This window comes from Sinocyclocheilus anshuiensis, unplaced genomic scaffold, assembly GCF_001515605.1.
Source record: "Sinocyclocheilus anshuiensis isolate Anshui unplaced genomic scaffold, SAMN03320099.WGS_v1.1 scaffold529, whole genome shotgun sequence".
Taxonomy (NCBI): Eukaryota; Metazoa; Chordata; class Actinopteri; order Cypriniformes; family Cyprinidae; genus Sinocyclocheilus; species Sinocyclocheilus anshuiensis.
In genome coordinates, this window is record NW_015540872.1 from 541,259 (window position 1) to 552,797 (window position 11,539).

The following is an 11,539-nucleotide window of genomic DNA, read 5'->3' on the forward strand; positions in this document are numbered from 1 at the left end:
TCGACAAAGTAGTCCGTGTGACATCAGTGGTTCAACTGTAAAGTTACGAAGCTACGAGAATACTTTTTTGCGCAAAAAAAACAAAAATAACGACGTTATTCCACATTTTCGTCTCTACTGCGTCACTTGTGGATGCACGTTCATGACAGTATCATGACGCGAGCGTGTGGTGGTGCTGGCGCTGAGCCAGATCCGGCGTGATGACGTCATTACGCTGGATCTGGGTCAGCGCAGCCACACACTTGCATCATGAAACTGTCGTTTGTTTTTGTTTTCTTTGCGCAAAAAATGTATTCTCGTAGCTTCGTAACTTTACAGTTGAACCACTGAACCCTTTAAGTGAAAATTAATGGCAGGTAATATGCAGGTTTTTGTGTGTTTGAAACCAGCAAAAATGGCAGGATCGTGTAGAACACGGATGCACACAAGTTCACATCACACACCTCCAGCGTTTCAGTGAACAGAGAAAATGGAATAAAACTATATAGGCTACATAAAAAGGAATATATAGGCCTATACACAAAATATATTTAACTTAAATCATTAACATTAACATTAACAAAACGAAAGAAAAAATTGTGCTGAATGTGGATCATTGTAACGCGCTCCGAAGTTCACGGAAAGGAAAGACGTTCCCTTCTGAGGGAACTTCAAACTGCGTCCTCTAGGGGCCGCTATGGGGGAACGCCTTCAGCGTGACCGGTGTCTGAAGCATACATCTAAACATGACAATAACATTGGCCGGCGACAGCCTGTGATGTCATCACCCGACGCGACCACAGTATAAAAGAGCACCGGGAGAACACGTCATCCTCTTCTTCGTCTTCAGGACTGTTTTGTTTGAAGTGTGCATTTCCGGTAAGACCGATTACTTTTCTTTACCATGGCGAGCACTAGTAAGGCGTTTAAGAAGTGTGTGGATCCGTGTCCTCGTTATTTGACACCTGATGACACACACGATCTTTGCGTCTTTGGTTTGGGTGAAGAGCACGCGCGTGATGTCCTCGAGGGGGCAGTTTGCACACACTGCAAGCTTTTTTCTATGAAAAAGCTCTGCTCTCGTTTGTCTCTCTTTTCGAGGAAAGAGGGACAGCCATCAGCTCCCCGTGGTTCAGGACCCTCCATTGCTGAGGCACGGAGGTAAATGAGCTCGTGGGGATCGCAGGTGGACCTGGCTGATGAGTTAAAAAAGGGTCTTTACCTTTTGCGCTCATCAGTCACGGACGAAAGTGAGCTGCTGGACGACGATGCTATCTCTCTTACATTGTCTGATCCAGTGGCTAGTGCTCTGCTGGCTCAAAGCCAGGATGAGCAGGAGATGTCAGATGAGGACGAAGAAGTCGAGACTGAGTCCTCCCAATCCTCCTGCCCCGCGAATGATGAGTTGCTTGAGGTTATAGATCCGAGGCTTGACTTGCCGTGGAAGCGGGCCAAGAAAGTGATGCCTCGAGGTCGCCTCGACGAGCGTTTCCTTTCTAGCCATAGCCCTCCAGCTCAGGTGAGCCTTCCATTTCTTCCCTTGGAGGCTTGGAAAAATCCATTCTCGTCTAGCATCCATAGATTCCAGCATACTAGATACGCCAACATTGAGGGGATGCGTGAGAATGGTTATGAGAAGATGCCCCCTGTTGAAGTGACGCTGGCCTGCTATCTCTCTATGGGGGAGACATCTCCTCTTAAGGCTCTCTCCCTGCCGTCCAACCCCTTCAGGCTACATCTCGCTTGAATGGCAGGGCATACGCGGCAGCAGGTCAGGCTGCAGCCTCGTTGCACACCATGGCGGTGCTTCAGGCTTATCAGGCGTCCAAACCCCTTCAGGATACATCTCGTTTGAATAGCAGGGCATACGTGGCAGCAGGTCACAGCTGCATACCATGGTGGTGCTTCAGGCTTATCAGGTTGATCTGCTGAAAGACCTGGATAAAGGTCAGGGTCTTTCCCCTGATGAGGTGGCTGAGTTGCGTCGCACCACAGATCTTGCTCTCCGTGCTACTAAGCAGGCTGCCACTGCCATTGGCAGATCCATGGCGGCCATTGTGGTTATGGAGAGACATCTGTGGGTGAATCTGGTGGATATCGGGTCGAAAGAGAAGGGCTTTCTTCTTGATGCTCCAGTTTCCCCTTCTGAGCTTTTTGGCACTTCCGTCGAGACGGTGGTCGAGAAGTTTAAGGAGGCCAAGATGCGCTCGGCTGCCTTTAAATCCTTAATTCCACGAAGGTCCAGGTCTGAGCCCGAACAACAAAGGGGTCCTGGCCCGTCTTGATCTAAGGATCAAAGGCGGGCTCAGAAGACTAGTGTCGCGACTCGCACCCCTGCCTGCGGGTAGGGTTCAAAAAACGACTTGGCATTCTCAATGCTCTCGTCTGGACCAGACTAAAACCTGAGCCATCTACTCACCTCCCTCTGAGAGTATTACATCTGCTCTCATCTTCCTCCCCTTAATTCCCCTAAAAAGCTTCCCTCCTGACTGAGCTTAGGTAGGAGCCTCCTGCGCTTGCATTGCAGTCACTTATGCTGGGCCTATGATGTTTTGGTTAGTCTCTATGTCTCATAGAACTACCTACTGATGGTCCGGACCCCAGTGCTCTTCAGACTTCGCCTCCAGCCTAAATCCATGAGCCTGAGTCATGCACGGGAGCCATGGTTGGTGAGTACGATCCATTTCATCTACTCTACTGCTAGTTCATGTGTATTCGATATTAGCCTTTTTATGCAGCGCTACTCGGACCTGTTCTGTTTTCAGACTTTTAGGTTTGACCCCCCTGTTAAGTCAGGACCTCCTGCTGTTGGCTGAGTATAGTGATGGTTTCACTCATCGGTACTGGATCCAGGCTGGTGATAGCCCTCATCTTCGGCTTGGACACCCTTTAAATCCTTCATTCCACGAAGGTCCAGGTCTGAGCCCGAACAACAAAGGGGTCCTGGCCCGTCTTGATCTAAGGATCAAAGGCGGGCTCAGAAGACTAGTGTCGCGACTCGCACCCCTGCCTGCGGGTAGGGTTCAAAAAACGACTTGGCATTCTCAATGCTCTCGTCTGGACCAGACTAAAACCTGAGCCATCTACTCACCTCCCTCTGAGAGTATTACATCTGCTCTCATCTTCCTCCCCTTAATTCCCCTAAAAAGCTTCCCTCCTGACTGAGCTTAGGTAGGAGCCTCCTGCGCTTGCATTGCAGTCTCTTATGCTGGGCCTATGATGTTTTGGTTAGTCTCTATGTCTCATAGAACTACCTACTGATGGTCCGGACCCCAGTGCTCTTCGGACTTCGCCTCCAGCCTATATCCATGAGCCATGAGTCATCCATGATTCATGCGTGGGAGCCATGGTTGGTGAGTACGATCCATTTCATCTACTCTACTGCTAGTTCATGTGTATTCGATATTAGCCTTTTTATGCAGCGCTACTCGGACCTGTTCTGTTTTCAGACTTTTAGGTTTGACCCCCCTGTTAAGTCAGGACCTCCTGCTGTTGGCCGATTACAGTGATGGTTTCACTCATTGGTACTGGATCCAGGCTGGTGATAGCCCTCATCTTCGGCTTGGACACTCTGCAGAAGCCTCTGCGGAGTGGGCTTGAGTACACTGCGTTCCCTGAGGTACAAGGGATTTGTGTTTCTGCGGAAACCCCTCTTGTATGCTTCTGCTAAGAGGAGCAGTAGGCTCTGTACGCATGAATGGTTATTGGGTCCCGCTATTTCTTCAGATTCTATCGGGTCTGGTTATCTGATCAAGATAGAGAGCATGAGACTGTGTCCAGCTGCACCATCTAGCGCCTCCTTCTGGCCGAGAATTGCTCCCCTCACTGTGAGGGTTGGCTATGAGTTGTTCCCCAATGTGCTGTAAGGGCCCGCCTCAGCTTGTTTCTGCTTTTTGCAACCCGCCACCCATTTCTGTCGCCTGCCGGGACCCTGTTGTTCCCTTTAGAAATGTGTGATCTAGCAGGATCCCATTTCTGATGTCCCATTTGCGATCTATCTGCTCATCTGCGGACATGGCTGTGCTCCCCTCACTGCGGGAGGGTCCCCTTGAGCTTTCCGGTCCTCTCGACTTGAGAGTTAGGTCCTCTAACCCTGGGTTCCTCTCTCTCCTCGCTAGGGGAACCCAGTTGAACCCTCCACTCTTGAGTTCCGTGGCAGTGACATCAGGTAGTTGGGCCGCTTGCTGCCTCCCTGATAAGCTGCCTCTATTTGGGTCAAGCCATGCAGTGCTCCCTTCACCCCGGAGCCTGCCGATTGAGCCTCTGTGGACTTCTCTCATCGAGTTCTCCGCTCGTTTGAGCTCCATTGAGTAGCCTCAGGTTGTTAGGTCTCTCTCCGCCTCCCTGTTGAGCTGCTCTCCTTGTGGGTCGAGCTTGTGGGTCCTTGGGGGTTTCATGAGCAGGCCCCTCTCGATCTGAGCATTCGAGTCCCCCTTCTATTTTTGAAGTTGAGTCTCTGCTTTTTGAGCTCCGGATAACAATCATGCCAGGCGGTTGCTTGTTAAGTGAGCTAGCTGTGCTCCCCTCACCATGAAGGGCCTCTTGCAAGCGCGCCACTCCCTATCTGGGCATCTGTGAAGTGAAGTGAAGGGAAGTGAAGTGACGTGACATATGTGGTGTGTGTGTTAAGTGGTGACCCATACTAGGAATTAGTGCTCTGCATTTAACCCATCCAAAGTGCACACACACAGCAGTGAACATACACACACCGTGAACACACACCCGGAGCAGTGGGCAGCCATTTTTTTGCTGCGGCGCCCGGGGAGTTGGGGATTCGGTGCCTTGCTCAAGGGCTCCTCAGTCGTGGTATTGAAGGTGGGAGAGAGCGCTGTACATTCACTCCCCCCACCTACAATCCCTGCCGGTACGAGACTCGAACCCCCGACCTTGGGGTTGCGAGTCCAACTCTCTAACCATTAGGCCACGACTTCCCCAGGGGGTGAGGGTGGTTTACAGCCTCGGTTACCCCTTAAGCAACAGTGTTTCTAAATCCATGCTATGGTAAGTGCACACGCTGACCTTCTGTGCACTTTCTAAAATCCACATTGTGGTAAGTGTGCACGTTAAGCTTTCTGCACTCTTTCTAAAATCCTGTATGGTAAGGGTTACGCACTGTCAGCCTCGTTCCCTTTCTCTGAGTTGGTTTAGGCCCCGGTTCTCGCCTTGGGTTCCACTCAACTTCTGTATCTCTGTTGATACATTTCTGAGCAGGGTGTTGCTACCAAAGATCTGTCGAGTCAGTTCTTTGAGCAGGTTTATTCAGAACCAGCGGTAGCCCCCCTGGGTGGCAGGCCAGGGTCTGGTTTGGTTTTTAGACACCTGGCCATATCCCCTTAAAGGAATCTCTTTCTTCTGATTCCAAGCCTTGAGCTCTGCCCTAGGCTTGGGCTTCCTAGCCCAGCCCTTAACAGGTAAGCAGGGTATAGGGTTTAGGGTATGCAGCTCAGGCCCTTGGCCTGAAGGGGATAATGTCACTGAAGCTGTCAAGACGTCCTTTGGGGCAACTCCCATGGCTATGGTAGAGTTGGTACTTAGTGCTCGCCGTGATTTCTGGCATGCACTCCCCTCATCATGGCGGCGGGGGTATACCGTTCCCCATAGCGACCCCTAGAGGACGCAGTTCGAAGTTTCCTCAGAAGGGAACGTCTCGGGTTACGTATGTAACCATGGTTCCCTGAGAAGGGAACGAGACACTGCGTCCTCTAGTTCCCTTGCCATGCTTCGTATGTAAGCTTCAGATGACGTGCGGATGACGTGTTCTCCCGACGCCCTTTTATACTGTGGTCGCGCCTGTGTGATGACGTCACAGGCTATCGCCGGCTAATGTTATTGTCATGTTTAGATGTATGCTTCAGACTGCATGCTGAAGGCGTTCCCCCATAGCGACCCCTAGAGGACGCAGTGTCTTGTTCCCTACATACATAACCCGAGACGTTTTCTTTATTTTGCAAAAGCTTTACAGTTTTGAATTGTGTCAACGACTCACACGCACATACAACATATTTTTGCTGACTTGACATCGCAGCCTGTTCATTATCAAAATAAAATACAGTTAAAGATACATAAAAAGTTGCACTGCTCAATTTAAATAGTCCGTAGTACAGTCTGTGCCGTTCAGCGTAACCACCACCTCACTGTGCTGTTATAGACTATGTAAAGGATGATGTTTTATGTCGAAAATGCGAGTGAAGATAAAAGCCTATAGTTTACATAATAAATAATATTTTAGCATCCAGATACGTCGTGAATATGGAAACATTTGGATTCGTGCAGAATGAGAGAGGTAGGCTTCAGTTTCTCTTTTAAATTAATTAATTTTGGCTTACATCTTTAGAGGATTTGTTGTGGAGAGAAGGAAACTAAAATAGCCTAATTGTGTTTGTAATGTTTGTAAATATTTTACTTTATTTACCAGTGTTTTAGCCTACATTATTTCTGAATGATAATAATAAAATAATAATAATATATTAATAATAAAATTCGACATACAGCCTACTAATTTAGGCTGTTTTTTCCTCTCAAAACGCTTATAGGAGTAGCATTTTTTTATCCATGCTGCAAACATTTTTAAATATCTTGAAAAAATAGGCCTGCTTTAATGTCTTTAAAGCATTGACAGTATTTTCTTTTGTTTATTACATTTGGTCAAAATCTAGAAAAGATGATTCTGTATTGGCTATGACTAAGCGCAAGATAGGCTACCTGATCAAGACCCTCGTGTTTTTTTTTTCTTTTTGAGTAAGGAAAACGCTGTACTTTATAATTATTATTATTATAGGCAAAGAAAAAGTTTTAAAAATAACGGTATTAACCAGTATTTTTTCTACTCAAACCAGTTTCGAAATGGTAATAATACAGAGGAACGCAGGAACAGAAGCGTTCAAATACCAATTCTGCTCGAAGTGAACCGATCTATTTTTTTCTTCTTCTGTTTTTAACCCCTGCTTTATGCAATTGACCAATATTGGTATCGGTATCAGAATCGGCCAATAGTTGTTTGTTAAAATCGGTATCGGAAAAAAGTCCTATCGTTGCATCCCTAGTACTGCACTGTAAAATCCAATAGTTTACCTTACTTAGATATATTTCGTTATCTTAACTTAGTTGTTATACTTACTAGGTTTTATTAAGTTACAGCTACTTTCAAGGCAAATAAAACAATTTACTTACTGTTTTGAGTGACACTTACTTAAAATATTCAAGTAGCCACAAAGGAACCAATGACATTAATAAACCAGTGAGAGGCAGCAGTGCACTAATATGTTGCTAATGTGCAACATAACAACAGAAGAAGAAGAAAATAAAACGAGTCTTAATAGACTTTTCACTCATTTCCTCCATGTCTGCAGTTATCTGTCACTAGTTGCATTCACTCGTTTCCCAAAGTCATCATGAATGTTGAATTTTCAATACAGCTGAAATATTTGAGAGAACATCACATAAGCTAGCTTCATAAATTGATGTTGATTTTCCTAAAATGTTTTTTTTTTTTACACACCATTACAGTGATTAGCGTTCTCTTTGGTAGGGCACTTGGAACTTCGTTTCTATTATTATAGTTTTTTTTCTGTTAATGCAGCAATGCAACATGAAATTGGAGTTATTTGACTTCAAGGGAAGAAAAGTAATAAATAGTTTTTTTTTTTTAAAGTGATCTGTCTTCAAATTAAATCATTAGTGTATTGTTTTGTGATTATTAATGATATTTTTACAATTTCATTGATTTTCATGAATACCTTGAGAAGCTTTTTATTGGTTTGATATAATCCTTTCATATTTGTGGTAATATGCTCAAGTCACACACAGACTTCAACATTCAGCACACGAATCACAACAATGGTAACAATTCAATTTAATTTATTTTTATTAATTGTAACAATAAACATTTTATTTGCTCTTTTTGTTGTGCCACTACTGACACAAGACAGCAAATAAAATTGGAAAATAAAAACAACTACTGTAAAATAAAGCAATTGCATAATTTATTCATGCCGCAATGCACTCTGGGAGTCAGTAATTCTGAGTAGTAATGTTCCTCAGATGACAGATTCAAATAAGTTAACAAAACTTAAATGGCTTAAGTAAATTTCACTCAAGTTTATCAAGTAAACGTTACTTAAATTTTTTAGGGCAACCAGTTTCCTCAAAATTTTTAAGTAAACTCAGCTTATCCGGGTTTAGAGTGTGTATGTTCTCCTGTCACTGAGCTTTTCTTGATGTCTTTTGCTGCGTGTGTGCGTAACTGTGCACACATGCATATGTGTGTCACCTACAGTTTCCTATCGCAATGTCAGGTCCCACTTTATATTAAGTGGCCTTAACAACTATGTACTTTCAATTAAATTAATCATTTGATACAGTGCACGTATTATGTACATACATGTTTATACATTGTAATTATATTTTAAAAAAAACATCTGCATGTAATTAAATCTTCAATTAACTTGTTATAACATTTAGCCTATAGTTACACTATTGACCCGTCCCTTACTCCTTGACCCACCCTTAAACCTACCCATACCACCAAACCTGTCTCTAACCTTACCCATATCCCACCTCAATAGCAGCAAAAGTGTTAATAATAAGCACATTGTACTTATTTTTTGATGTAAGTATATAGTAGTTAAGGCTACCTAATATATAGTGGGACCCAATGGGACAACAGTATCTTCTTATTTCTCTGTCACACTTAATTAAGAGATCCAAATTTATTTATTTATTTATTTGATCAGAAATACAGTACAGACAGTAATATTCTAAAATATTATTAGAATTTAAAACTGTTTTATATATATATATTATATATATATATATATATATATATATATACATACATTAAATGTATATATACATTAAAAAAATGTCGTTAAAAATGTTTTTTTTAATGTCGTTTATTCCTGAGATGGCAAAGCAAAGCAAAATTCTTAGAAGGCATTACTCCAGTCTTCAGTGTCAAATGATCCTTCAGAAATCCTTCTAATATGCTGACTTGGTGTGTAAGAATTTTTTTTATTATTATTATTGTCAATGTTAAAAACTGTTTTACTGTTTTTATAGAATTAATTTTTTTGGAAAGTGTAATTAGCTTTTCTGCATTCTTTAATTAATTGTTCAGCATTCTATAATGAATAAAAAGTAATATAAACAGCATTTATTTAAAATAACTTTTTGTAACAATATAAAAGTTGTTAGTTTTTTTTGCAATTTCTTTCCAAAAAAAATATGACCCCACACTTTAGAAAAGTAATAGATCCTCAATGTCTTCAGATTCATGAAAATACTGTATGAATAAACTAGTCTCTTCTTGTATCTACTTTGTTTATTTGAAAAAAAAATGTACTATGAAAAATAGTTTTTATACAAGGATATAAAATGGTTTTTCAGACATAGAATATATATTCATGTCCATGGGTAAATCGTGGTTTATAGAAGTTTATAGAATGTTGATAAGTCAGGAAACATCGGTTTTTACACTGTGGTATAGCAAGGTGTCATTTTGACTGAAACATGTCACAAACTGTCTATTGATGTGCCCAGGTTCCCTAACCTCCCCCATCTTCTCTATTTTTCATTGCTTTGTTAAAGAGAGGGTGCCCGCAGGGGGGAGAATCAGTGGCTGTCATTGCTTTTTAGCCACTGTGCTGGCCCTGCCTGTCCATCTGCCTGGGGATGGAGACTCAGTGAAATTGCCGTATTCCATAATAGACTCGGGCGTTCTGGGCCGACACACAATGAATGTTGTTGTAATTTCTGCTGTCACGGTGGCAATGGATGCCCCTCTGCGTTTTTCTTCTTCTTTTTTTTTTGTGCCCATTGGTCCATGTGTAGGGGGCAATTTACATAGAGACATTAATGTAACTGTCATGTTCTATCCCAGAGCAGCCATGCAGAACTGCTAAGAGACAGGCCGAGCTGCAATACTGATGCTCATAGCGCAGAGAGATGGAGCGGCGCCACAAACTTAATGGAATTAAGTAAAGAATTCTCCTATTTACCACTATGGCAGATAAGTGAGCGAAAGAGAGAGGGGGCGAACATTTAAATAAGCGCCGAAGTGGAAATAAATGGCAAAATAACACATGGAGGAAAACATTTGAGGAAGTCATTTATATCTGGTGGTGATTTGGAGAGAGAGAGATCAGTTGGAGATATGAATTGGTAATGAAATATCTGTGTTAGACACGCATGCTGCTTGCAGCATCAGCACTACGCATCTGATATGCTCAAGAACACGGTTCAGGCCACGAGCGTGATATTAACTGGTCAATGCATGCTTTTATTGCACTATTTTCTCTCTCTCTCCCCATATGGCCTATAAATGAGGGGCCAATACAAAGTTATATAGAACTGAGGCCCATCAGCAAATCTTATTTTGTGTGGAAATTGTATATTGCATTTGTGGGTCATTCTTTTAACATTGACATTGTCTATTTGCAATATTTTTTATTATATTTTGATAAATGGTGTGGTGCTGGGTAGGATGTTGCTCTTCACAGCATCTAACACAGAGTAGATGAATAGGTCCTTGTTTCTCTGACAACAGACCTGCACTGATTCAGTTAGAGAGTGAGAAACCAATACTCTAATGGCTGGCTGTTTCACCCTCTGTTTGAATGCTTTGTAGTTTGTTTAATCATCCTTTTTTATTGCTATTTCTTAGATATGTTAGCATTTATTTTTCCCTGTGCTCAGTAGTACCCGTTCTTGCTGAAACACAGTGGATTCAGACGTTGTCATTTAATCTCTACTCACCTTTAACAGTGTGATGAAAGTAGCATAAATGTATCTCTTTATAATATGTTGTGATTAATAGTTTGTGGCTTTTTATTTTATGAAATCAAGTTATACCGTTCAAACAGTTTTTTTGTAATATACAGCTAAACGTTAAGTTAATTTTGAATTTTTATATTAATGGTCGATATTGGACATTTATTGTATACTTATTTCTATGAAAGTAAATCTCATAAAATATCTTCTTTTTTGTTCTAAAAAAGAAAGAAAGAAAGTCACACAGGCTTGGAATGATGTGATGCCATGTACATTATGACAGATTTTTTTTTAGTTTTTGTCTTTAAAAACACTAATAATTTAATAATAATAAGTATAATAGTAAGTATAATAATAAATAATAGTATATATATATATACAAATAATTTACTTGTAGCATTTACACTGATTTGACTGATTGATGTTAGTTTCTAGTGTTTCTTTTCTTTTTTTTTTCTTTTTGTTTTGTATTTACCTGAATTTTAATATTGGTACATCCTCATGAATTTAATTCTGTAAACAATTTGGTAACACTTTAGACATTTTAGGAACACACATTCACTATTGACCAAAAGTTTTCCCTCCGTAAACTCCTAATTTGCTGCTTATTAATAGTTAGTGAGGTAGAAGTAAAGTTTGGGTAGGTTTAAGGGATCTAGAATATGGTCATGCATGCAGAATAAGGCATTAATATATGTGCTTGATAAGAACTAATAAACAGCGAATATGCTAGTAATGTGCATGCTAATAAGCAACTAGTTAATAGTGAGAATTGGTCCTTAAAATAAAGTGC